Source organism: Rousettus aegyptiacus, unplaced genomic scaffold, assembly GCF_014176215.1.
Source record: "Rousettus aegyptiacus isolate mRouAeg1 unplaced genomic scaffold, mRouAeg1.p scaffold_m13_p_4, whole genome shotgun sequence".
Lineage (NCBI taxonomy): Eukaryota > Metazoa > Chordata > Mammalia > Chiroptera > Pteropodidae > Rousettus > Rousettus aegyptiacus.
This window is the reverse complement of record NW_023416307.1, coordinates 10,041,294-10,047,170: the sequence shown is the minus strand read 5'-3', so window position 1 is coordinate 10,047,170 and position 5,877 is coordinate 10,041,294. Positions and strand designations below refer to the sequence as shown.

The window sequence follows — 5,877 nt, the reverse complement described above, 5'->3', positions numbered from 1 at the left end:
TTTTGAGAGATTATTACGAACTACGAACTACCTAAGTTCCCTCTAATGCTGTTTAACTTTAAGGAAGTGTATGATCAACATAAACTTTCTGATTTCATTGTCATGAATTTATCATATCTGTTGAATCATTCAAATATTAGGCTTAGATTTAGTATCCTATATACATTATTACCTTAGGGCTTATTTCAAGAAAGGCAAGTGCTTCTTTATTAAAGAAAATCTACAAGACAAATAGGTTTTTAAAGAAAATTGATGATCACAAAGTTGTTGAATCTATGAATCTAGTTGTTACCTTTATTTTCTTCTTTTCTAAATGTGATTTTTTATTAGATGTTTCATAAACATTATTTGGAATTAGAAGCAAATTACTGATGAAAATGTACAACCATGTGGAAGATAAGATATTTCTCATACATCTGTACTCAGACATTAGTGCCTGACTCCAGCAGTAACTCCAGTCAAGGCATTTAGCATGAAAATGTTTCTACCCATATTAGCTCTCTGCTTTTGTCATTTACTCATTCAAAAATGTCTATTTTGTACCAATCTTGTGCTGGAAATTTAAAATCAAACGAGTGACTCCTGAGTTATTTGGAATAACTTTAGAGGTCAACTTAACAGCCTATAGACTAGACATTCTGCAAACTCCTTGAAAGAAATAGATCTCATTTATTGCAGGTTCTCCGTCAGCTGTGACAGTGCCTGGCATGCAATTATGGCACCTCTAACCTTTTTTGAATGAATAAACAATTGCATTGTCAGGACTCTTCCTGGAATGGTGGTGTTTTTTGTCCTATTCATTCTATATATATCTATGGATTCCATCTTTGCTAAGTTCCAGATAAATATGTTACTTTCCTCTTTTGAATAAGTCAACTTAATGAAATGACACTTTGAAAAATATTCTTGAAGGCATATTAGAATATCCTTTATTTTGCAATGTGGATATCACCAAAAAAACAAAAACAAAAAACAAAAAAACAAAACAAACAAAAAACAAAAAAACAGATTCTGAGAAGTGCTGGGTCTCTTCAAATTATCGTGAAGAGCAAGCATTGTCCTGAACATTTTGCTTTCCTAAGGGGGAGGTGAGCACATTATAAGATGTAGATGTGTTCTTAGTTGTTGCTTTGGTTTTTGACACGTGCACAGACTACACATGCGTAAAATAAAATAAACATAAATATACTCTTTACAGTAAAGATACCTGGCTTTTGGGAAGTTAGAAGGCCATGTGATGCCTCAGAAAGTGCCTGAAAGAAAATGTAACTCAGCAATGAATTCAATACTAAAATCCCTTGATCTTGACCTCTAAAATTAAGTTTCAATTTCAGTTAATGTGTAAGTAATTATTATATGCTTAAGTTTTCTCCAAACCATAACCCTGGAAAGAACTGTCATCTGCCACATTCCTGCTGAATGAACCAGGGCAAACACTTTTATTCTTAGCCATATTGTCTTTTTGGTTGGCTCAAAAAGAGTACTGTCTTGTGTTCTTTCAATATCATGTTTGAAAATCAGAGGACAAAATGTGATGAGGAACACACATACTAGATCAACCACATTGTACACCACACTAAACGTGTATACTTCAAATAATTCTATTCTATTAGAATGTGATTGTTGACATTGGGGAAGTTATTTAACTACTCCGAGTTGAAATCTCATCGGCAAGATAGAACTTTCTGTAACATACACTTTACAACCTTGTTGACAGTATTAAATTACATAATATATGGTGACTGTTTAGCACATAGCAAATACTAATGTAAGTATGTTATTTTTTCCAACATGGATATTCCATGACCTGGGAAAGAGATTTGAATCACAGCATCCCAAAGTTTCTAAAATTTATTTTATTTTTTTTTTCTGTTCCATCAAGGTTCTGTTCTATACTTGCTGAGAGAGGTCTGAATTGTCTAGAGTGCACAGTTTAGGCCTGACACATGACCCTCATTATGAACACAATGACATCCATAAGCAGCCATTTAACGTCTTTAAAAACCTAAGTTATATAACCTAAGGCTTAGAGGAAAACGTATAGAGATCTCGTCATCCAGCATTTTTTTTTCTTCACAAATTACTATGAGAAAAAGAGAAAGAGAAACAGTAAAATCTTACATTATAATATCCAGTATTTTTCTTGATAATTAATTTCTTTTTTTATTACTACATAAAAAGATCCATGTCACATGAGTATTCTTTATGTGTAAAAAAAGAAACAGCATATGATCTACTTCTTTTAACAAGACTGACCTATTCTAAATGTAAGGGACAGAAAGTGCATGTTTTATATACTTTTTTTGCAATAAGATTAATGAAAAGTCTTGTGCTCGTACAAGTAAATAGTTTTATTTTACCAAATCTTCATGTGGAAAATTATTTTCAATTTAAATGTTATCTTGCCTTAATTTTGGACATCATATTCTCTTATAAAAAGATTTAATGCTTGTTCTTTTTACTGGGTATTGGTAGTTTGAAAGGCCTAAACTTTCTCCTCTCTCTTTTATCTTCATTTTTACATTTTTACATTTCTAATACATACAGTGATCTCTGTCATAATCAGAAAGTTATACCTCAGATTGTGTCCTTTAGAGAGTCATAGAATGAATATATCTGTATAGCCTATTGTGATGGTTAATTTTATGTGTCAATTTTGCTAAGCACGAGAATATTTATTAAAACATTTTGGTTGTTTCTGTGAGGGTGTTTTTAGATGAGATGAAAATTTAAGTCAATGAACTTTGAGTAAAACAGATTGTTTTTCCATGATGTCAGTGTGGCTAATCCAATCAGTTGAAGACCTGAATAGGACTGAGACCAGCCACGTCTGAGCAACAGAACATTCTAATATACCCTAGAGAATACACTTCAGAGCTTAGAAAGTGGTTTTTACTTTTCCAGAAATTTTCTGAAATGTAAAGAAATGTTGTTTTCTGCCCTTCTTAATTCCACCAAACCTTTAACTTTATCATTATCCATTGGTCAAAACAATATGAACCAATCTCAGTGGAATTTCCAATGAAATAATATTTTCTTGGGAAACATCCAAGAAATATATTCTCTGAACAGAGGTTTAACTATACACACACACACACACACACACACACACACACACACACTGTACACACACACAGATACACACATATGTGTGTGTGTGTGAAATCAATAAAGATTATTTACAGTAATATAAATAATGGCAAATTGCATGATATATCTTTATACAGAATTCTATTATTATTATTATTATTATTATTAAATACCTACAGCACCTGATCTCCCTAGATGGTCTCCCATGCAAGTACTAATCAGGCCCAAACCTGCTTAGCTTCTGAGATCAGACATTGGGTTTGTTCAGGGTGGCATGGCCGTAGACCATGAACCATTGCTCCACTGGGACAAGAACCCAGGACCTTCTGCATGTAAACCAGACATGTCAACTACTACACTGTATGGAACCACATCCAAGAATTTTTAATTAAAAAATTAATTTTAATTGAAAACAATTTACCTACATTGTGGAATTAGGAACACTCTTACATAAAAGGGTAATAGTCGCATTGTCTACTTAATAGTGATTATTACTATAGCTTTCTTGACTTGAGGCCCTGTGATGACAGACATGTCATAAGAATGAAAAAGTTATTCATCATAAAGCTTTTAGGAAAATACGTGACATATAATATATAAGAAACTCTCACCGTGCACCATTTGTGATTATTACTGTTAGCCTTTTCCTTTATCTCATCATATTCTCTAGGAAGCCATTAGATACTTACAAATCCTCGCCGCTGCTTGTCCACTAATTCTAATCATTTTTTATTGCCAACAGATCTGTTATGGTGCTGTTATCTGTCCCACTATCCTGCTTTGACTTTTTATAAAATTACCACCTGACTTTTCATCATGCCACAAGTTTCTCCTCCTCTAAGGCAACAGACACACCTCTACTGTCAGTTTTATCCTTCTAAAATTTTGGAAATGTAATCGTCCTTCTCAAAAAAATCCACTTCTGACACTTTCCAAATTAAGCCCACCCTGTAGGTTGGTATTGCGGATGTCCCATTATCTGAAGTAAAACTACCAATTTTACCATATATGAAGCTTCCAGATTAGCTGGATAATTTTTTTTTATGCACAGTTTGAATATATATATCTCTCAAGAAGTGATCACATTTTCTCAGAAGACTCTTCTTTAGATCAAATGACATGTCACCTTCGTCGTCTATGGCTATGCTACCCTGAACGAACCGGATCTCGGCTGATCTCAGAAGCTAAGCAAAGTAGGGCCTGGTTAGTACTTGGATGGGAGACCACCTAGGAAGGCCAGGTGCTGTAGGTGTAAAAAAATAAAAATAAAAAAATAAAAATAAAATAAGGGATTGTAAACTGACAAGGTCCTTGCAATCTGTGAGGTCCTTGCCTCGTCTAAAAAATACATACATACATACATACATACGTACATACATAAATTGCATGTCACTTTCAAGAACTTTCTGTTTCTCCCATGTGATACCTTCTTCCATGAACTGCCTTAATCTATGTGCTTTATTTACCATGTGTCATGTGCTTTGTATTGAAGATGTTTGCATTTCTCCTTTATACTAATGTTATAATCATTTTAATATGTATACTACCTTTAAAAATGTATGTGGATATAGCTAATTAATGAATTAAAAATCTATTTTAAGGTTTAAAAAATAATTCCACAATGAAATATTTCTTTTTTTAAATACTCTCAAAATAATTGGGTAAAAAAAAGTAGAAACAATTAATTACATGGATGTTTTACATGCTTAATAAAAATAAGATGTTTTCAAAAAAAATGGCTTATTCGATACCATGTATACATAAAGTAAGCCATGATAAATTAAGAAAACTCTATTTTATATTCTTTAAATTAGATATCAATTGTCACTCGTTATCAAATTTATCCAGAGGAAATGCACATGAAGCATAGAAATCCATACTCCTTATTTCAGGGGAAATAAGCAAGGAATCAATTTTTTTCTTGTGAAAGACTTAATGAGGGAAAAAACAGAAAATGGAAAACCCTAATCTGACCTTCAGACAAAAAAAGTCCTTTGAAAGTAATGAAGTAAGTGATTTCCTTCCCTTTCTTGGCAATGCCATTTTAGTCTCTAAGAATTTTCTATTCACTCCTTGACCTTTCAAATGAGGTCATCACCAAAAGAAATGTCTTATTTCAAGAGTGACTTCCTACTTTAGAGGTCTTAGAGAGTTTCAGAGTGTAGACCTTGTTAGATCCTGTTCCTATGAAGGAGAAGAGTAAGCAAGAGCTATTTGCCAACGAAATCACTTGCCGATGAATTCCAAAGCACTTAGGTATTTCATGAGTATACAACTGTGCTGTATAGAACGGGACTCTGTATAATTCCAACATTTAAAAATATTTCTTAATTGCTTATTTCTTGAAAGAATTCTTGAGTAATTAAGAATTATCACCTATCGATAAGATTACATCTGTTTTAAAAACTTAAGGTTATAAAAGCAAAATAAAAGTTGAGCTGAAAAAAAAGTCGATATTATTCACTATGTGGGTTCATCAAATTCAAATAACACTAATTTTCTATAAATCTATTTATGTGTGTGAAATACTTTGTTTAAAACTTTTAGAAATATATATGTATCTTAAAATAATTTTCAGTGATCTTATAAAAATAGCTACAGGGTAAAAATTTTTTATGAAGTTATTTTACCTTTTTAATAATTTGCATCTGATTTATGGTGTCCAATGCCTAATTAAGACAAGATCTTAGTAAAATATAGATTGCCTCATAAAGCATAGCAAATCAGCTACATGTATGAATAAGTGATGAGACATAAGATATTCCTTCCATAAAAATATTAGTTGCA

The 5,877-nt window shown here is 32.2% G+C and overlaps 1 pseudogene; it reads left to right on the top strand.

Annotated features, from left to right (window-relative positions):
• The first annotated feature begins 4,223 nt into the window (after positions 1-4,223).
• Positions 4,224-4,342, top strand: LOC118602737 (annotated as a pseudogene).
• The last annotated feature ends 1,535 nt before the right edge of the window (positions 4,343-5,877 follow it).